The 23,516-nt window shown below is 37.9% G+C and overlaps 1 protein-coding gene across 2 annotated transcripts in view; it reads left to right on the top strand.

Moving 5' to 3' along the window:
- FSTL5 (follistatin like 5) overlaps positions 1-23,516 on the top strand; it is a 568,085-nt gene that overhangs the window by 4,062 nt on the left and 540,507 nt on the right. The window contains exon 2 of one of the 2 annotated variants that reach the window (XM_034772508.1): positions 1,145-1,227. The exons of the other annotated variant lie outside the window; for it this stretch is intronic. The gene's annotated coding sequence lies outside the window, so the exon portion shown is untranslated. The remainder of the gene's footprint in view (positions 1-1,144; positions 1,228-23,516) is intronic. 2 annotated transcript variants of the gene reach the window in all.

Below are 23,516 nucleotides of genomic sequence, written 5' to 3'. Positions count from 1 at the left end.
GCCGAAGTTACTATCATTGCCCAATCTTCAGGGAAAACAGCCCTTCCCACCACTCCCTGATTTCGCTCTCTGTCCACAGGAAGAATTAGCCCACTCACAATGGTTTTTCATATCTCATCATAATCTAGGATGACCATATTTCCCAAAGGGAAAATGGGACACTGTCTGGGGCTAGCCTGAACCACCCCAGCCACTTGCCCGTACCCCCCCCCCCCAACCCACCACATGGACCTGGAATTGCTGCATGCCCAAACTCTGCCTGCCTCCTACGCTAGGCTGGGGCTGGCATCGCTGCTCACCCGAGCCCCTGCCTGCCCCCTGCCAGAGCCCTGCTTCCCCCTGCCACCTGGGGCTGGCATCACCACTCACCCCCCCCCCACACACACACACACATGTTCCTCCACACCCTACTTTTTTGACAAATTCCCACTTTTGCTAAAAAGTCGGGACGGCCGAGACAGGGCTTAAAAAAGGGACTGTCTCTGCCAAAATGGGGGAGATGGTCACCCTATCGTAATCAGACTTTCCTCTGTGGCTACTTTGTGGTGGTCACTTTCCAAATTCTATAGCCAGATTTTGTGTTAGTGACACCCTCTCGAATTTCTCCTGCTTGAAGGCACTTCTTGCTGACAGATACTGTAGTTATGAGTTTGCAATAAAAATATCAGCAGTAAAAATGCATTGGATGAAGTAACAGACATGTTATCATTAACTCTGGCCCACCTTTACCTGAACTATAAAGGGTGGGAAATCTGGATAGGGAAAATTCTTCATTGTCCATGTGTGACAGAAGCTGAAGAGCTGTTTCTCATTGACAGCATCTTCCATTCCCCATAATCATCCATGTGAACAGGTGAGTAGATTGGTGTTCTTCAAATCAATCAGTCCTATTGGGACCCAGAAAGGTATGATTCCCAGGTGAGTGGAAGTGACAGTTTGAGTGTACATTGAATTATACATTTATTATTCTGTGTGATATAGAGATATTTATTTATTTATTTGGCAGCTAATTTTCACTGAGATATTTCCCTTTACTGTTTTAGAAATAAACCATGAAATAAGTATGACTGCTTGATTTAATTAATTACCCTTTTGACACATTTAAAGTGAAATTAATGACATTTTATTTGGATTGTATCACTAGGTTTTCCAAACCATAAGATGCTAAAAGAATATGAAGAGTTAAATCTGAGGACTAGTTGGCAGTACTGTCACTGATCACTTGAAGTAGGTTGAAGTTCAGGGTTTATTTGCATTTGAATTAATTGAGATTGGTGTCCAGCAGAGCTTTATAGAACAGGGTTCAGAAAGACTTTAGTACTTGATGAATACTTGTATATGTTAGAGGGAAGATGGTGAAAGATATTTTCAAGATATTTTTTCTGTCTGATAGTTTTTTGTACTTAAATATGTTTTATCTAAGCAAGCTTTATAGTAACTTTCAAATACTTATACCACCAAGTATGCATTCTTGTGTTAATAAGGGCCAACATTTTCAAACCTGGGTATCTAATATTAAGCTTTTATAAAGGCATGTTTAGGTGTCCAAATAAAAATGGCTTATTTTCAGTGGTGTTGAGCACCTGCATTGACAATTAAATACTATGTATATTTATATCTTTTAATATTAGTCATATGCAATATAGTCTATCACTATAAGAGAGTTTAATAAAGGAGAGAAACTTCTAATTTATTAGTATTGATCATTTGGATTCAAAAAGGCACCACAAAATGCTAGATACTTTCTCTAGTGTAACTCTTTTGAAAATACCTACAATTTTGAGGTAATCCGAATCTTCTGGGTCTGATTGTGCTCTCAGTTACACAAAAACAATCCTAGTAACGAGGGAATGCAAGAGTAAACAGGAGGGAAAATTGGTGCTCTTAATTTATAAGGAAATAAACAGGAAATAATTTGCCTTTCAAATATCTTGAGTAGTGTATCATGTTTCAAGGTAGAATATTTTATGTTGTATTATATTATAAATTTGATTTAGCACAATGTTGTATAGCCTGGTACAGTGTATCACTTATAGGACTTATTGGGTTTAAATTAACAGTTACTTAGAAAATACTTTTTTGCCATCACAGTGGATAGCTCAGTGGAAAATTCTGCTCAGTGTGAAACATCAGCCAAAAAAGTAAGCAAAATGTTAGGGTGTATAAAGAATGAGAGACAATAATAGATAATGTAATTCCATGCCTTCTTACCTTGAATATTGTGTTCAGTGATGGTCACATTATCTCAGAAAGGCACTAGGAGAGCAGAGATGTGCGAGATTCAGAGATGGGCCACTAAAATATTGAATGTGGGTGTAAACTTCCATAATTGATGAGATTGAAATGATTGGAGAATAGATGAAAAAAAGACAGGACATGATAAAAGAATATAAAATAATGAATGATATAGAGACAGTAGTTCAGGTGAGTTCCAATTACCCTTTCTCATAGTACAAGAACAAAGGGACATTCAGCAAAATTGAATGGAAACAAATGTAAAACCGATTAAAGGATTATTTTTTTGCACAGTACATAATTGATCTTTGGAACTTATTGCCACAAGTTATCACTGAAGCCAAGTGATTATCAGGGTAAAAAATGAAGTAGACACATATAGATAGTGAGAATATCCACAAATACATTATATCGCTTATAAAGTCTTTCATTTTCGTGTAAACACTCATCTTCAAGGCATAAACCCACCACTAATTTAGGTTAGGAAGAAATTTCTCCTGTGGATTAGGTATACCTTGATTTTTTCCATGATGGTATTTCTTGTTCCTTCCTCTAAAGTATCCTATATTGACCACTATCAAACATAGGATACTGGATGAGATGAATCTTTGGTCTGATCTAGAATGGCAGTTCTTATGTTTTTTTAAGAAAACATGCTTACTTACCTGTTTGCTATATTTTATTATTTAATGATATGTAATTAAAATAAAAGTGCCCTTGCCTTTCCCAAAATCATTCTCAGAAAGCGTTTGTTCAGAAATTGAAATATCTACATGAAAATGCACCAAATGCAAATATGATGTCATTTGAACAATACCATGTTATTTTTCGATTTCTTTAAGTAATCACATTGGGGGAAAAACCCCACAAATATTGTGCAGATTTAGTTCATTTTTTTTGGAACAGACAGGCCATATTCTTCTCTTTCCTTTTGTGTGTCTGTGTCTGTGTCTGTGCCACCAATGCCATATGTATGGGCTATACAGTTGAACTTTTAAAATAAAATTTAATACATAAACACAAATACTAGCATCTGCTCTCTTAATGCTGGAGTGCTGAATTCCAGAGAATGTTACTGAGAGTTAAGTATGCACATGAAAAAGAGAATAAACCCTTTAATGATTACCCCTGCCCCAAATATAGGAGTCCCCTCTCTATCACATCAATAAAAGAGAGTATTTTATGCAAATAACTCCCATATGTACCAGTATGAGAACAGTTCCTTAATACTTATTTTGAGAGAGACCATGTTTTCCTTTCACAAGCAAGGAATTTCTCTTTTAGGTTTGATTTTTTTTTTATTGCCTTTTCAACTTCTGTATGCCACAATTTTTTTCTTCTTTCCATTTTCTCAGCAGTGACTTTTTTTCTTTTTCTCTATTCTAAGGTTCTGCTTCAAAACACATCTAAGTCAATAAAATGACTCTCATTGTCCTTCCTGGGCTTTTAATCAGAACCTAAGTGACTATTAATTTTTTTATGAAAGGTCTCAGCCCTGGAGAGTGAAGTCATCAGAACAAGTACCTCATGGGGAAGTGCAGGCTTTCTGAATGTTGTCTCCAGTGGTTTTTCGAGTCTTGACTAGGAGGGATCAGACAGTAACTCAGAGAGTAATATGGTCACTATACATTCACTGTCTAAGCTCTATAGTGTCCACATAGGTCCAGTGGCTAACTGATCTACCAGAATGGTGGTGCAGCTTGTTCCTCAGAATGTGTCCTCAATCTGCTCTGCAGGCTGATACAGGGGTACAGCTCCTGGGAGTATACAGAGAAACAGCAGTCCTTGTGTGCAATTTTGTCTGGCCCTTATTGATGCTATCTAAGGGTAGAGAAAAACTCCTTACCCACTCGTTACACTATGTAAAGGCTAATCATGACATCAACCTTAATGACAAGCCACTGCTGTTGTGGGAAGTATATGGCTTTCAATCACTACTGCCATGGACCAAATTGTGACAAATAATCTGTAAGTGATAGACACTATAACATTACTAATCTCCTAAAACATTTTGTTCCTAAGCAGATATAGTATCTGCTCTATAACAATCCATAAGACATTTTTCACCACATTATCATGATGTGAAGGTAGGTAATATTTTCAATTGAACACACTGTATATTTAAGAAGAAAGCACCTCAGCTACTACAATGGAGATCTAAAATATTAATCCTAAAACTGTTGTCTCCAATGCACCTGCTGTGCTTCTCTCACCCATTCATATTCCATTAAATTTCTTGGACCATTCAGAAACACAGCAGCTATCTAGTGGTTATAAATAAAAGGAAAAATATTCCTATTTTATTTTCTATGATTTTGCTTTGAGTAGTTTTTGATCAATAGAAACTTTTATTAAAAGGTATTCTGCATATTAATGCATGGACAGTTTAGTTATTTGCTTGGGACACTAGAAACTGAACAATGTTTTTCCTGAGGTTTAATTTTGGTGTTATGCTAAGTAAAAGCCCTGAAGTGGTGACAGAGTATCAGATGATTTTAGATGGGGTTCTTTGGCTATATAACATTTTTGCCTATTGTCACCTACTAAATTTTGTTCCTTCATACCTAGAGAATTATTGCCACAAACATACTGCAATATCTTGCATTTTCATGTTCTTGTTGCATTCAACAGGGAGGGTAGGATGCACCTGAGGGTTTTCCTCTGAAGCATAAGCAGAATGCTGTAGGCCTCAGAAATTAAATGAAGATGCCTCTGTAGGTCAAGAATCTAATATATACTTTACATCTTTTCACCATGATAGTCTCATTAACATTGTACTCCAGGCTCTCAGTTAGTAAATGTTCTCTCCTATAGTTACATTTTTCAGATGGTATGTGTGCATTTGTCTTTGTGTATACTATATGTATTTTCACTCACAAAAATGCTAAAACAATAGTAAAGGTCTTGTTTGGAAATTCAGTATTAAAACTGATACCCTCTCTTCCAGTTATCCAAATATTCCTGGTTATTGCAGTTCATATGATACATTGCAGTATGTATGTTTAAATGTACCCTATTATCCACAACACATGGATACAAAGACACAAGTTAAAATTTCATATGCAATCTGGAATATCCTTGCTATTGTGAGTTAATCTGTTTTATTCATGTTCATATACCACACTAAGCACCTTCCAGCATTGTGCAAAGGAACATGACTAACATCAAGGATGTGTGTATCCTTCTCCATTCATCTCTCTGGGGAGAGGACAGGGAGCCAAAGTTGCATCCACCACACCTGTATTTGAGTGTTAAAATAGATATTTGTTCATGAAATGAGTATAAATGTTGAAAATAACTTGAAATATTTGAAAGTGCAGCTCTTAATGTGATTTAAATGTGAGTGGGGGACTGTGTCTGCAATTATGTTTCTTTTTAAAGCAGAAAAAGAACAATAGATTGTACTCCTAGAAGCTCAGAGTTTTTTAAAAAATGCAATTATTTACGTAAGAGATTCTTTTTTTGAAGATTCTGCAGTTTGAATACTTATATGAAGACTAGAAAAAAATCAGCCTGATCTTAATGGCTCAAAAGCAAGGTTCACATAAAGCTTCAAATTTATCTGAAAGTATAGGGGTTCTGGGTTTCCATTATGATTTTGATCATCAGATTAGTTTCATCAATATTTGGCAGACCTAGACCTCTGCTGTGTGGAGAGACCCACCAGCAGTTCCTTTCCCGGTAAAGCACTCTGTTAAACCCTGAGATCACTCTGTTTATCTGAATTTTCTTCAGAAGAGGGAGAGAGCAGAGGGAAGACTTCATAACCCCCTGGTCTTGTGGTGCCTTAACTAGTGTCTAGGGGGCAACAATGGCCAGCCCCACGGGAACTGGGTCTTTCAGGGAACAACCAGGGATGGGCCACTGCCCCACAAACCACTGAGTCTTTGGGGGAGCAAGAAACACACCTCCACTTGAAATGACATAGTGCAGTACAGTCTCTGAGTATTCAGGGACAATTAGTTCCTCAGGTTATTTGTCTGCCTTGCATTCAGACTAAGCCTGTGTGCTAACAATCCATGTGAAATTTTCATTGCTTTTGACAAGTATCTGAGGGATCAGCTCTGTCACAATCTTGTACCTACTCTACCTCAAGCATGTCTTGGCTGGATATAATATCTGTCCCAGGCATCACTTTCCTCGCGCTTGGCACTTTTCATGTCCGCCAACTTCTATGTTGCCATTTTTTCCCATTTTTCCGATGCATTTTTTATCTTCTTGCGAGTCATTTTTTTTTCTCAATTCCTCTCTTTGTTGTATGTCAGAGAATATTTGGATACACCCAAACATAAATTTACTATCTCTTCAGTTTATAAAATATGCAAATCATAATGTCTGTGGATATAGAGTACATCAGTTTTAAAATCACAAGTCATAGCATAACTAAACTGAGAAAAAAATTAATTCAAAGATACTCAAACAGCCACATAAAGTCAAACCTCTTCACGTCAACCCCTATTGCAAAAGTCTGAACAGTCAGGCCTGGCAACGTGCAATGAAAATTAACAAACTTAGGCTCCATCAGACCAATGAGGGAAGTGAGCTCAGCAGTTGGAGATTCTCAGCTGAAAATGATGTCTCTTGACAAAAAGCATTCTAATCTGGGAGTTCTTGGAACAGACTTTTTAAAAAAAAAAAATCTTCACAGATTTATCTTCAGAATTCTACATTGTTCTATATAGGTCCTGAAACGTCAAGGTAAGTGTTATTGCAGTACACTTCTGGGCTAATTTCTGCTCTCCACGCATATGAACCGCACTAAGTCAGCAAGATGAGAGACATTTAAACTTATCCTACACTTTGTTCTTAAGTGTCAAAAATAATAATGTTAACATGAATGTGAGGGACAGAGGGCCATGTCCCTCAGTCCATAGAGGGACATATCACCATTTTTCTATTCAGGAGGAAATAATTAAGCACTGCATGAAGTTATCTAGGGAGGAGGTGGAATCCCTGTTGTTGGAAAATTTTAAAAACTGGTTAGACCAATAGTTCTCAACCAGGGGCCTCAAGCAGGTTTCAGGGGGGCCTCCAAGCAGCGCCAGCATTAGACTCCCTGGGGTCTAGGGCAGAAAGCTGAAGCCCCATCACATCAGGCTGAAGCCCGGGTCCCTGAGCCCCGCCACCCAGGGCTGAAGCCAGTGCAATGTAGCTTCATGTGACATGGGGCCCGAGGCAATTGCCCTGCTTGCTACCCCCTAATGCTGGACCTGGCTTTTATTTGCAGAAAACCTGTTATTGTGGCACAGGTGGGCCATGGAGATTTTATAGCATGTTGTGGGGGCCTCGGAAAGAAAAAGTTGAGAACCTTTGGGTTAGACAAATAGTTGTCAGGGATTCATAGATTTCAAGGCCAGAAGGTACCATTGTGATTATCTAGTCTGACCTCCTGTATACACAGGCCAGAGAACTTCCCCAAAATCGTTTCTAGAATGGATCTTTTTAAAAAAAAAAAATCCAATTTTGATTTAAAAATGGTCAGTGATGGAGAATCCACCACAACCCTTGGAAAATTATTCCAGTGGTTAATTATTCTGACCATTAAAAACTGACGCCTTTTCTCCACTATGAATTTGTTTAGTTTCAACTTCCAGCCATTGGACAGCATTATACTTTTCTCTGCCAGATTGAAGAGCCCATTATTAAATATTTGTTCCCCATGTCAATACTTATAGACTAACCAAGTTACCCCTTATTCTTCTCTCTGTAGACTCAAACAGCTCACTCTATTTAGCTTATTGCTATAAGGCATGTTTTCTAATCCTTTAATCATTCTTGTGGCTCTTCTTTGAACCCTCTCCAATTTATGAACATCTTTCTTGAATTGTAGGCACCAAAACTGGATGCAGTATTTCATCAGCAGTCACACCAGTGCCAGTTACAATGGAGAATAACCTCTCTACTCCTTCTTGAGTTTCCCCTGTTTATGCATCACACAATCACTATAACTCTTTTGGCCACAGCATCACACTGGAAGCTCATGTTCAGCTGATTATCCACTAGGCTCACCAAATCTTTTCCAGAATCACTGCTTTCCAGGATAGAGCCCTATTCTGTAAATATGGCCTACATTCTTTGTTCTTATACATTTACGTTTAGCTGTATTAAAACAGTGTTTGCTTGAACCCAGTTTACCAAGCAATCCAGATCACTCTGTTTCCGTGACATGTCCTCTTCATTTATTTACCACTTCCACTGTGTCATCTGCAAATTTTATCAGCAATGATTTTATGTTTTGTTCCAGGTCATTGAGAACCATGTTAAATATGACAGGGACAAGAACCAATGCCTTAAGTATACCTAATCCTGTTTCAGCACAGGGGATGCTAAGGGATGGACTAGGTGGTTTCTTGAGGTCCCTTCTATATTTCCATTTCTGATATACTTCACCAGAAAAAATCATCTTGACCACTTGATAGCTTTACTCCCAGCAAAGTCAGTGGGTGACTATTATTAAAATCCTAAAACAAGAGAGCACAGCTCTAGACCTTGAAAGGAAATAAATATGGTTGAAGAATTATGTTGCGAAATACCAATTTGACATACTTCTCCCTCCTCACAACTTGCTAGAAAATGCACAGATTCCAGAGCAGTCTCCAATTTCTAAACTAAATTAAAATGTTGACATTACTTGTCACATTGCTCATTCCAGGTTTCCAATGGAAATTTTGAAACAAAACAATGATCCGGTTTTCCTTTTACACTAATATTAAAGTGATGTAGTTTGTGAGGAGGTATGTACCCAACACAGATAAGGAAAGGATTAACTGCAGCTGGAGAGCTCAATTAAGGCACCTGGTTGTACCTGGAGGGTGGGTCAGGCACAGTTAAAGATGGATCTCAGCTGAGTGGTTATAAAAAAAGGAAGGGAAGGAACTGAACTGTGCAATCCTTCTTTTGGCATTAAATGGCGTGACTGGCAAGGTCAAGGAGGAAGCCCAGGAAAAGATTTGTCCCTGGGATCTTCTGAGAAGAGAAGTGTGACAAGAGGCCAGGAGAAACATGAAGCAAGCTTACTTCCTTGTAGATATTCAACTGAGGAAGAGAGCAAAGGAAACTTAAAAGGGAGGAAAGGAGGAGGGCAAATGTTGGTTTACGTTTATACTTCATTTGGAATATGTTGGGGGAACTCAAGGGGGGAGCCTTGTGAGACCCACCCTTGAAAATAGGATGAACCTAGAGAATCTGTGAGAGAGGCTTTGCTGATAGCCTGAGGTTGGAAGAAACCCAGAAGGGTAGCAGGGGGTGGGTCTGAATAGACAGACCTTGTGTCGTCATTAACTGGTGCCTGGGCTGGAACTCAGAGGGGTGGGAGGGCCTGGGTTCCTCTACCAACTACTGGGGAAGGTGGCATAAAGTGCTCTTTGATATACTCAGATGAGGACATTTGAAAACCCTGAAATGGGAGAGTACAAGAACCACAGGGACCAGAGTTGGAGCTGAAGACCTTTAATAAGGATACTGGAATTTTGTTACCCTGTAGGGAGTGGGACTAATCATGACCTGGCTAGAGGGCTGAGTCACAAGAAGAGGCAAACTCTCTCATGGCTGGAGTGGTTGGTTGTCAGTAGGGGACACTAGATGAGAGCTGGCTATGTCACACCCAGCCATGACGGGGGCATGCCAGTGGTGAGACCACTCTTACACATAACTCTATTGACATTAGTAGGATCCTTCCAGATGTACATCAGTTAGAGAGAGGAGAATCAGGCCCAGCATATTTCCACCGCAGATGTAACTACTTAAGGGATATTATAGTAATTGGAACAATAAACATCACCATTTAAAATGTTATTTCCTCAGTTTCCATGTATGCTATTAGCTTTTGGGTGTTTGCATGAAATATTATCAAATCCAAGCCAGTGTTTTACTACAACAATGGAAGCATATTCATGGTGATGGATATGTGATATCAAGAAAAACTTCTACATTAATTTGACTTGTGTAAAGATAGCTGTGGCCAGCAATGATAAACATTGTTTTTTCTGTATCTGAACAAAATCTCCCAAAGTGGAATAATGTATGCATTACAGATGCTGTCGGCATCTTCAGTGCTAAATTAATGATTTGCTAGTGTTCTGCTCTCCTCCAGAAAGCATGTGTAAAGGGGTAGTGGGATGCTGAGGAAATATTATGTATAACTCTATCACAGTCTCTTCTTCCTGCATCTCAGATTAAATCTGGACATGTCTAAATGATGAGTTAATGTGCAGCAAGTTGGCATGTATGTCTACTGTGCTCCAGTGTGCTCCACGCTAACTGTCCATGTGGATCTTGGGCAGATATTAAAAGTTGCCTAGTGTGCTTTGTGTTCTTCATTGTGCACTAGGGAGCATCAGCAGGGTCCACGTGGACACTGAAGAACAATAGATTCACACTCCAGCTTGCTTCAGACTAATTCATTGTTTAGACAAGCTCTCTTTTCTGAAGCACAGGCCAGAGTTGTGTCTATTTCCAGACTTCTCAGAAAGTGTTAGAGATAAACCTCAGGGTTATCGTATGTAATACCCTGAGGAGTCGGTGGTAATAGTCCTCAGTCAACTTCAAAGAAGTAACTATACAGTTTCTTTGTAGACAAACATTTAGTGAATACAGAAAACATTGTAAATAGTACATGGAATACTATAAATAACTTTTAAACAAAAGCTATCAAATAGTAAATCTACTGGTGTTCCTCATATAGACTTCCCTTCTCCTCCCACCCCCACTTCTTTTTTTTTTTTTTTGCTTTTACATATTTAAATGCAATGTTTCAACTTAACATTTACACTTCTGTACTTTAACACATACCAATGAACTCACTTCCCTCTGATCTTTTTATAGAGATGATTTATTAGTCTCTGTAATGTGACTGTAATATGCAGTGTGTGTTACCTGGACTTTTCAGAACTTGGGAAGAGTGGCAGCATCTCAGTCCTTTCAAATACTTCAGAATCCTGACAGCAAACTATCTGGGAATCAATACAGCTAGCAGCATTTGAGCCCTTGGGCTGATAGTTGACTGGTCTCCTCAGTTGCTGGTAAAACAGAAATCTGTAGTCTACATCCAGAGTGGTACAGGTAGTGGGATCAGCATATAACACATCCATTCCCTGAGTTTCTATAAAGGTTTCACTATATAGGGCACTATCTTTTTTTTTTTTCCCCATAAACTCGGGTCATTCAGGTAAGAATTTACAAACCTTCACCTTCCTCAGCTTAGCCCCTGAGAGAGTCCCACTTAGTTAATAGCTGTGTAGCTTCTAGGAGTAATAAATGCTCCCCTACCAGCTCTCCCTCTAGGCCCATATACCGGGGTGGACCAAACATGTTAATGGAAAGCTTCCCTAATAAGTAAAGCTGGAATAGTACTGACCTGTGTCCAGACCTGTGTCCAGACCTGGTATTGGAACCCACCCTCGCAGCAGACACATACCTCATCCTACCCGCATATTTATACCCTTTCCTTTCTCTCTCCAACCCCTATATGCTGACTGGCTCAGCTCTCAGGTTAGTGAATAGGGTCTGACCTACCAGGTGGTTCATCCACAACAAAAAATACCTATATAGCTACAAGAACAACTAGTGAGCATGTTTACTTAACCACCACATCCTATTTCTGGATGTTTCTGTGCCCTTCCAGCTGAGTTGACCTGCAAAGCATTCTGCAAGTTTATAAAGACAAAGAATATTCCAGCTGAAATCCTTATGTCCTCTCCACTGCTTATCTCCCTTTCTTTGGGCCAAACAAAATCAAATGCTTGAGCATGTGAGTTACACATGCATCTCCGGAAACAAATCTTCCATCTTAACGTAGGGAGGCTTGGCAAGCATAGACATAAACACAGAAATTATAGAGCCACTGTTAGTGCAAGAAAAACATGCAGGTGATCCTTGTTTAAGAAAAAGTATACATTTCAGTGTCACCTGTTGTTAACTGAGAACTGCAAATAATTCTTGCTAAGTACCTAATGGGGAAAAAAGAATTTTATTTCTGCTATTTAGCTTCATTATTTATTTAATGTCTTAATATTTTATAAATATGATTGTATATTAGACTTTCTATTTAAGCTAATATTTTGGATAAATGTAATAATGTTAAAAATAATCATCAGCTTCCAAAGCAATATTAAGACTTTGTTAACATTCTACAAATACTGATGAAACCAAAAATCTGGCAAATGAAATTAGTGGCCAGCTAATGGAAAAAATTAAAATTAACTGGGACAAATATGTATGGAACACGTAAAGACCATATCAAAGCCACATAAAATGAAATAGAAGGATGGGAGAAAAGCAGCCAGGTATACTTAACCAAATATTACAAAATATACAAAAGTAAATACAAACCTGCTATAAATCATGACCCAAAAAACTTGAGAAACATGAAAGTTGTCACAAAATAATCATGGCTGGAAGTAAAACTTAGGACAAAATTCTACAAAATGATTGAAGAAACATCTCATAAACTTGACAAAGATTAAAGAAGAAACAAATCAAGGACTAATTTTTGTTTAAAAGGAATGCAAACCACTGAGCTAGAAAGTCTGTGGAAAGAATCTGTCTGAATTACAACCTATAGTTCCTTCTTTGGAATTCAGGGAAGTCCTACAGAGGAAAGTTACACATTTCTTTTATGCTATGGAATCCAGAGACAAGTTTACAGCCACAAGAAACTGTGACAAGTGCTTATGTAGACAGCTTGGTTAATCAATCAATTCAGAAACCAGTCAACTTTGAAGTAAAATAATCTTTTGAAGCTTATTATGCTCATTTTGAGATAATAGGGCAAATGAACCAATGGACCAGAGAACAAAAAGTTATATTTCTTGCTCCCAGTCTAAAGGGATATACCCTTATTATGGTAAGATATTTATCAGAAAAAGACAAGAACAAGTTTCAAACTACATTAACCCATGATTTGGAAGTTGGATGCCAGACATCATTGGCCAGAATCATTCAAGAACTGTATTAGACTGGCTGACATAAAGACTCTTTACCAGAACTGCCTGATGATATTGAGAAATTAGGGCACAGAACTATCCAAATAACCTGAAGAGCTACAAGATGTCTTAAACCATGACCAATATAAATACAGTTTTCTTGTAATTAACCGGAAACTGAAGGTAAAAGCATTTTAATGTAATTTTGTAAAAGAAACTTTGGACTATGCTCTGGAAGTATAAACTTACTGTCTAGCAAATCTTTCAAAAAGAATGAATGGAGGACATAATGGTTGACAGTAATTCAAAATCTAACAAATGAGACTTCACCAGATAGTTTAAATGACTTTTATGTCTAAGTGTTAGCATTAGGATAGCTGTGGCCTCCTATGCACCCTCCCTTGGCGTGACTCTGACATGCACAGTACAATAGGATGGGCTAGAAGGATGTCATGTAGTGCTGGCTGGTGCTAGCTCTGGTTCCCCCATACAGGGGAAATATTTAGATGCCCTCCTAGGACAAGTTTTCAGACGTTTTGTGCCACTAGAGAGGCACAAAAGGACTAGAACATGGGCCAGCATCTGATGCATATCCTCAAGGATGATGATTAAAGAAAACAGAATTCTGATTTGAGAGACAGCCAGGTTCTTTCAATTGTAGTCCTGATAAATATTGCATACTATTTTTTTCCCTTGAAAACTGAGGAATAAGGTCATTGTGTTGCACATATTTTTAACTAGAGGTAATTTTGTTGCTCAGTAAAGAACACTTGCCACCATTGAAAATGGTGAGTGTTCTACATCCCTTAACATTAAGAATTAATCTTCCTTGATCTCCTCTTTCAACTTACTACAAGAGTTAGCATTTGGAGGTTGATGCGTGAAATTAAACTACAGTAGTGAGGATTAAGAAATACTGATTTATACTCTTCAAGAATGGCTGGGCATGCCAAAGACAGTTGTATTGCATTTCATGGATACCAGTAGTATGTTCTGTGCATGGAGGTCAATTTCTTTGTGTATAATGAATCTGGCAATATCATTGGGATTTATAATCTGCCCACAGTAAAGAGCAAAATGTCCAAATCAAAACATATCTGTTTCAGCAACACTGTCCAGAAAAGTTTCTCAGGCCCAGGATAGAATATATGCTTAAAACATAGGAGTGTGAGAGTGTGACCTAACCCAGTAGTCATATATATAAAACCATTGCCAATTCCAGTAGTTTTTAATTATTTACATATATTACCACTGGAATTTCATACTAAACTATTAAAACTCTTTTGAATAAAATAAAATTAGTTTGAACATAATAGTACATTGCATGCTATGAAGTTCCTGATTATAATAGATGGGATTCTGAGGAGACAGTAAATAAATTCTTATATCATCAATGGCCTTGCAATAAAAACGCTGAAATGAGATATTAGTGCAATAAAATGCAAATATGTTATGTATTGGTAGACCAGATGTCTATCGATAGTAGAATTTATATGCTAGAGACAACTCCTACAATTATCATATATATGTTTCATTGAACATGGTAGTCTGTGGGTTAGAATGTTTGCTTCTTTTTTTGTTGTTCTTCAAATGCTTGTTAATATATAATTCACTTTATATTCCACACAATTCTATTTAATCTTCACCAAACTGTCCAAGTGAAGCAGCGAGGCTAACAGGCATGATGGATCCACTTCTAACTGGGGCCAAAGATGTCTCTTCAAACTGTTCCCAAAGACTGAAGCTCTGACAGGTTCTGGAAGCTTCCTCAATTGACAGATCTAAGAAAGATGTTGAATACATTACATTACATTACCCTAGCAACTCAAGCGTCTTTCGTGACTGACAGAACAAGTGCAATTTTCTGCACTTATTTCTGACTATGGTATATTCGGACTCATCAAGAAAGTTGACCTTGATAGCTTTAAAGTAGAACCAAAGCTAGCTCCCTCCAAAGCAGAGAGGAAAAAACCCAAAGCAAATGTAAGAGGGAAGACACAAATATCTTCTACAACTGTATATTTACCTTAACCATAGAACATGGTCAATTATTTTGTATTATTTAAGGACCTGTTATGATTTTATAGAATATTCTTTTAGAAACTTAAGATTTGTTTTCATTATTTTTTTTACTGTGTTACTGGAGAACGAGAAGGAAGAATAGCAGCTTTCATATCAAAGATCTTTTTTTCTCCATTCTTTCTCTGTGCACCAGCACCATCAAGGATATCAGCACAGTTCTAGAAACAGGGTGAAATCAAGTTTTGCCATTGATTTTTAGCTTCGATAGGACTTCATCCATTGTCTAAGAATTAGTCTGAGACAATGGGGAAAATATAATTTGGGTCCAGTCATGACAGTTGCTGAATGCTCTTAACTCCCATGGTAGTCAATGACTCTGAACAGTGCTCACAACCTCATGGTACACACAGCTTGCTCCAAAATCTGGAGATCTTTCTAGGACTTCAGTGGCTTTGGCACAGACCCACTGCCTGACTAATTTCTAGTTGAAGTGCAGAATCTGGAATTTCCCTAGAGTGTCAAAGATTGAATGGGATGGTAAAATAATCACTGCATACTATCTAAGGCTGGACAATCTCATATCCTTTAATCTGTTATCTTAACCGATTGCACAAACATCCATTAACTTTAGTGGGCACTGTTCTTGCTACAGGATAAGCAAGAATAAGTTTACCAGTGAGAATAATAATTAACAACAATTAATTGTTAGAATAAGCCTAACAGTGAGTTGATATAGTAGCAACTGCTGTTTTTTCTTATCATTATTTTTGTTGTTCAGACATTGTTTTTTGTTTTGTTTTTCTGGCTATGGAAAATACTATCAATATCTTTTAAAAGAGTGCGTTTTTAAAATTATGTCAAGGTTATATTGAAAGATTACATGACAAAAATCTCTCCCATTGTGCACAGACAATGTAGAAAGTACCATGCTGAGAAGTTAAACCCTTCACATTAGAAGAAACATACACCTGTACTTTTTCAAACCAGTTCTGCACCTCTCTTTATAATTGTCCTAAACCTGTGCAATGAAAAATATAAAAATACTTGCCAAAATATTAAAATTATTGAAAACATAGAACACAGTGTTTTATATGAGTTTTAAGATGACAGACATAATACTCATGTTTTCATAATATACAGCAGTTGTAATTCCCACCAGTTCGGCAGCTGACATGATCATGTACATGAATCCCATAGGATATTAAGGAAGCAGTAATAACAAGCCCAGTTAACAAGAGAAGAAAGGGACTGCTTAGCTGACTATACATGTTCCGTATACTAGCACTGAGTACAAATAGCAATGCTGGTAAACGCAGCAGTTCCATGAGACTGAGCTTTGAAGCTTTATGGGAAAATGAGATCAAAAGGCACAACTCAATTCTATTAAAAAGGCTCCTTTGAGGCCTGTGAAGGATAATACCTTTATCATGTTTCTTTCCCTATAGCATTCAAGAGAGACTCTGAGATTACAATCTCAAGGATGTAATGAGAAGGGGTTAAGTTTGCAGTGTTTACTATTTCATTATATGCCATTTAGATCTGTGTCACAGGAACTAAGGAGTCTGGTATTATTATGGGTATTTCTAATTTTATTTATTGCAAAAAAAGTTAATATTCAAGTTAAAAATTAATTGCAAAAATTTACTAAGGCTTCTCTTTTTTCTCTCACAGCCTAATATTCCAATAATCTTATTCATGTTGGGTAATATCCTATTCTGGTAATTCCTGACTTCCATTGATTCTACTGGGACTTCTCAGAATAAGGTACTATCTAGCATGCATAAGGAAATGTCCCCAAATCTACTTATTTAATATTTTTCCCCTAAGAGATTTTCTTTTCTTTTTTAAGATCTATACATTGAATATGAACAATTCAATCCATTATTCTATATTAGGAAATTTAATTGTGTTCGTTAGTTGTGATTAGTCATAGAAGGACATTGTTTCTATTCTTTGAGAGAAAGAGACGTATAAGGACAACTTGAAGAAGCCACTGGGAATAAGAATCTTTCAGAGAATGAGCAGTTTAGGGAGAAGCAGCAGATAAATCAGCATTGTAGACATTTATAAAATGTTCAAACTTTTCTGGGCATTATTTCTAGAAAATTTGGCTACTCCAACAATGATTGGTTCAGGTGATTGTTCACTGCCATGACTCCTTGGGACTGTGGCAGATAGACAGAAGACTGCTCTAGTTTATGCTATTTGTAGAGTCACTTAATGGTAATCCGTGGCCACAACTACATCTCTTGATCTGTGGTTCATGCACCTCAGGATCTGGCTCCAAATATGTAAAACTATACATAAAATCCATATAGTGGATTTCATTGTTTAACTCTACCACTAAGGGTAAATATGACTGGTTCGTAGCAGCAGTTCTAGACACTCTTAACAAAGTTTATTTTTGAACAATCTATAATTTACATAACTGAACATTCTCCATCATTCCTATAAAAGTAAACTTGTTTGCACATGCCATCATGCTATGAAAAAAGGAGTGTGTATAGCAAAACCATATTTAGGAAAGGGTAACAAGTATACTCTTCACCGACAGGAATTTATTTGCATCAGCATATACAATGATATGTTCAAATCATAGGCAATGAAGCGTAGTTCATATTTACCACTGTAGCTGAATTATAACCCTATTAATAACACAAAATATGATGATTGAACTCATAACCTATGCCTGGTCCATAGTAAATTATTAATTATTCTCTTTTCCAGATTAGCAATTTGAGTAGAACAACTGTCAGATCCTGAAAGTGTATAGAAACATCCTTGATATTTTTTAATATAACCTTTCTGATAGGGTCAAATGAGGTATCAGTGTAATATCTGATATGTTCTCTGTCTTGGAGATGGTCTCTTACCTCAACAGGAGAAGGAATTAAATAGGCCAACCAGTATTTAAATTCCATTATTACTTTTTGTAAATGTTTTGTTGATTAACATCAATGTCTTTGGATAGGACAGTAATATTTTCAAATGAATTATATGAAGGTTTCTAATGACAATATCCTGGCTAGTTGCCCTCAAGTAATACAGCATAACAGTAAAATATGTGAAAAATGTCCTGTAGTAGTTTCTTTGAAACTGGAAAACTTGATAATTAAAGTATAAATACATTCATATTCAAAAAAGGATATTCCCCTCTTTAGATATGGATTCTTTCTTATAATTTAAGATGTGTTTCAAAAGTCAATGAACTTTCATTAATTTAGAACTTTGATATATCCAACTATACATATATAGGTTCAGCTTTTTAATGTAACTGATTGGTAAGGGTTGTCCAAAACATATAATTTTATTTTTCTTATCTGATATATTTCTTAATACATCAGGGTGCTTAAAAGTATTGTTTAGCATATGCCTAATATATGGGGTCATATGCAATGATTGTGACAAAATTAATCACGATGTCAAAGCTTGCAGTCAAAAAGAAAGTACCATATCTAGGAAAGAAGCAGACACTCAAAGGATGATATTTTGCATGTATATGCCATTAATATAGGCAAAATAGCCAAAATAAATGGTTTATGAAGCTCAGACTAACACCAGATGCAAAGGCAAGGCAGTAACACAGAAACAAACAAGAAATGGAATGCCAAATAGACAGTGAGACATCAGTAAATATGCTAAGCTACGAAGATTTCTCTCAGCATTATTCAAGAGAAGGAAGTGAAATTACAACCAAAGTCAAATTAAAAATTATACCAATGAATGATCATAAATCTACTAGGAAAATGTAAATTATGAGCAGTATACCAAGGAAACCTACACAGGCTGAAATTTCAGGTAGTACACAGAAGCCACTTTTTTCAGCTAAAACAAATGAATACATGAACCTAGTGACATTAAGCCTGTGACACATGATTCGTACAATAGACACACAGGAAGAACAAAAAAACAAAGAACTGTGGCATCCCTGCAGAAAAGCTGAGAAAAGATTACCAAGATAATTTTGAAGAACTGAGATGTCCTCCAGGAATGTTATAGCTGGAAATAGATGAAATGATTCAGCCAGTATAGTCCCTGAGCTTTATAAACCATTCATTTTGGCCATTTTAGCCTGTATTAATGTCAAATTTCAGCTTGTATAGGTTTCCTTGGTGTTCTGTTCTTCATTTACTTTTTCCTAATGGTGCCCATTGCATTAAGAGGAAAAAATATTGGGAGCAATGAAGTAAATAGCAATGATTCCTTCTTATTCTAGGTTGGATAAGCGGCATGATATCTATTGAGAAGCTAGGCAAATTGTGCATTTGCATAGACCCAAGCAACTTATACAAAGCAACTAAAAAACCTCATTATCAAATGCTTACAACTGAAGAAATATTACCTGCTTCACAAAACACAAACTATTCTCAGTATTTGATGTCAAAGGCAGATGTTGGCAAATGCTACAGAGTAAGGAAAGCAGCTACCTCATCGCATTTTGGATTCCACAGGTAGGTAGGGATGTTGAGAATGTGATTTTGGGATCAGAGATGCAGTGGAAGAATATCAACATTACCAGCACGATATGCTGACAGGACTCACAGGTATGATGGTCATAGCTGACAACATTCTGATGAATGGATGCAAAGACAACATGGTGGAAGTTGTGACAGATCACAAGTACAATCTCATGTGTCTGCCAGAAAGAGCCTGGTAAATAAATCTAAAATTGAATAAAAACAAGATTAAATTGTGATGGACTATAATACCATAGATGGGACAAATGCTGACCTCTGAAAGGCTGTAACCTGACCCTGAAAAGGTAAAAGGAATACAACAGATGCCTACAACTAAAGATATTAAATCAGTTCAGAAACTATCTGACAAAATATTTTCCAAACCTGTCAGATGTGTATGAACCCCTAAGGTGACAATTGGACAAAGGTGCAGAATGGACATGGTTACCTCAATCTGATGTACCCATGTTGTGTATCAAGGAGCTGGTGACCAACTATCCTAACTTGAAATACTACAACATGAGTGATGAACAATCATACAACATAATACCAGTAAGATAGGGCTTGGAGCATCACTAAAGCTGTGATTGCCTCACAGAGGTTGCGGAAGTCATGAATTCTTTGACTTTCCACAGCCTCCGTGACTTCCGCTGCAGCTGGTGTGGATGACTCTGCTGGAGTGACCCAGGTCCAAATGCTTAGGCGGTCCCCAGGGCCATCTACACCGGCAGCTGCTCGGGAGGCCCCGGGTAGCTGGCTTCGGGGACCTCCCAAACAGTGGCTGGTCCCGCGGACCACCCAAGCAGTGGTCCTAGGGCCAGCACCGGGGAGTGCCCCAGCAGTGGTCTCGGGTGATCCCTGGGGCCAGCCACACCAGCCGCTGCTCAGGCAGTCCTGGGCATCTGGCTCCAGGGACTGCCAAAGCAGCGGCAGGTGCAGCTGGCTCCAGGGAGTGCCTAAGCAGCGGTCCTGGTGATCACCCAAGCAGCAGCAGTCCTGGGGGAGGCTAGATCAGTGGCCTCAGGGGTGCATGGAGGCTGCCTGGAGAGTGGTCCCTGGGGAGCAGCGGCCAGGGGTAGTCAACCCCCTGCACTGGAGCAGGGGCCCCTGGCACAGCAGGGCTTCAGAAGTAGAGATTTAGTCGAGTATTTTTGGTAAAAGTCATGGACAGATCATGGATTTTTATTTATTGCCTGTGACCTGTCCATGACTTTTCCCAAAAATACTTGTAACTAAATCTTAGCCTTAAGCATCACTGCTACAAAAGTAGTCTTCATAAAAAGGTCACTACTGTCAATGGAATAAAAATATGCTGAGAGTGAACAGGAATGTCTTTCACAGTGTGAGACAGACAAGGTGGTTGAGGTAATATCTTTTATCGGACCAACTTTTGCTGGTGAGAGACAAGCTTTTGAGCTACACTGAGCTCTTGATCTGGTCCGGGAGAGGGACTCAGAGTGTCACCACTCTCCAATATCCTGGGACGGACATGGTTACAACAACACTGCATAGTTTTCATATGTGAAAAATTCAACAAATAAGTTCAAGAGTGGGAAATTATTCAATAGAAAGTGACTGTAAATCAGAAAGCAACAGTTTTTTAAAAACGACAGCTAGTGGTCCCAAAACAACTTCAGTGCATGCTGCTGAAACACAAGTGCTGAAACTTAGCTGTACATTATAAGAAAGGGACAGACATGAGCATAACTGACTTCTTATCCAGAGCAGTCTTGCAGCATGAAAGTAAGGCAGCTGGACAGGAATATGATACCCACAACCTGGTAGAAATATAGAAAATATGGAAAGACACACAAAAAAATCAGCTAAACCAATTATTTGTCAGTTTCAAGGCAGCAGCTAGAAAGAATCTGAGAACAAACTATACAAGCTATATATTTCATCATTCTGTCAGTATGGCCAAGCACCAGTGGAGAAGCCCCACTTGCCTTCCAAGAATACTGAAACTATCTTGAGAATCTGAGCATCAAAGATAGCTTCATATATAAAGGCAGTCAAATCATAATGTCCAGACTATTGAGAACAAATTCTCTCAAGAATACATCAGAGCCGCTATGGAATGGAAGCATTTATCTCGAAAGCCAGAGATACGGTAAACTGGCCAAATATCACCCTGGATAGCTGAAACCTGGGGAACAGTTGTGATACACAAGGGGGAAATGCAGGCCAAGCAGCAGAAAGCTGCAATGAAAATGGACGGCATCCCTATCAGACCTTGGAGCAAAGTAGGAACAGACCTTTTCACTGCAAACTACACTCAAAAACTACCTCATTATTGCAGGCTACTATTCAGACTTCTGGGAACTAGGCCAACTGTCAGACACTACAGCAGTGACCATCATAGACAAAGCAATGAAGCATTTCATCACGCATAGTATCCCAAACTGTGCAGTTTCAGATAAAGAACCCTTAAAGTGAGTTTGTGCAGTTTATCTGGGCACAGGAATTCAGTCATATCACATCATCACCATACCAGAGACAGTCATATGGTAAAGCCAAACTGGTAGCTTAAAATTTCTAAGGCTCTATTAAAGAAAGCTGTAAGAAAACAACACAAATATATGGCTGGCCATCTTTGAATGGAGAAATACTCCCACCCAAGGCATTAATAGCAGCCCAGAACAATACTTGATGTTATGCTGCGTGTGTACCTATGTGCCCATAGCCCCAGCATACTGGCAGTGGTGGAAGAAGTAATAGATAAAAAGGAAGAAAGACAAGCAAAGGCCAAAATCTACTACATCCGACAAACAAAAAACCTCCCAGAGCTACAAATGGGAGATCCTATCAGGATCAAACTGTTTTCTCAGGATAAATCATGCACTTGGAAGCAAGCTATATGTATTGAGCAGATTCATCCTTCTTATAAGATACGTAACAGTGAATGGGTGTGTATTCACCAAAATTACAAATGCATTCACCCACAAGAACACAGGAAAAAAACCAAGAATGTGAAAGAAGATAAAATGTGCATTTTGCTGAGACTTGATCAGCAGGACAAAGAAGGAACAGACTCTCAAAAATACCCCATCAGCAGAACCAAGTGCAAGGTAGTCTCCCATTGCCATAAGAGAGACTCACATTCTCTCCAACATCAAACCACCTGCAAGGTTTATACAAGACTCTGGACAATATTAGTACATTAAAGAACAATCCTCTCAAACTCAGAGGAAAATACCATAGTTGCCAAGCAAGTAAGGCCTTGATTAGCTTAAAAAAAAAGTTGGTACTATGTTCTATATGTATGATGCTGTGTCCTTTTATGTAGTATAATAGACTGTTAAGTTTGTAAGTACATTATGGTATTTGGGGTTAATTTTATTTCAAATAAATGTGACAAAAAGTAGGTTAGGATAAATAGGTGCTATAGCATGATTGCATGTAGGAACTTAAAGAACTCTACTTTCAGGAAGTGCTTGATGAGAAAGAAAAGCTTATGTGAGGGAAAGAATAAAACCTGAATATTGCACTATTTTGCTCTATTTCTTTTTATGCTGGAACATGGAAAAATAATTATCTGTTCTGTCATTGTGATATTTACAATGGTACAGTAATTTCAGTTGATATGTGCTGAATGGTAGAGTACCCCTAATCTCTTGTTGCGTAGAATTCTATTGTTTCATGCTTTAACTATAAACCAGGTATCTGTGTGTGTACTTTGCCAAATTATGAGAGGCACTGAGCACATACAATCCGTGGGACTTATATAGGAGTTGTAAGTGCTCAGCACCTCTTAGGAATTATTTCACTGTTTAGAGGAAGTTTTACTGAAGTTATAGTTACTGAGGTGATAGTCAAACTTCAAAATATTTGCAGGTTCAGTTCATATAATCTTAGCCAGCTCAAAAGTTCAGATACTTAT

The sequence above is a fragment of the Trachemys scripta genome, chromosome 5 (assembly GCF_013100865.1).
Source record: "Trachemys scripta elegans isolate TJP31775 chromosome 5, CAS_Tse_1.0, whole genome shotgun sequence".
Classification (NCBI taxonomy): Eukaryota; Metazoa; Chordata; order Testudines; family Emydidae; genus Trachemys; species Trachemys scripta.
Note: the sequence above shows the minus strand (reverse complement) of the source record. Positions and strands in the feature narration are given on the sequence as shown.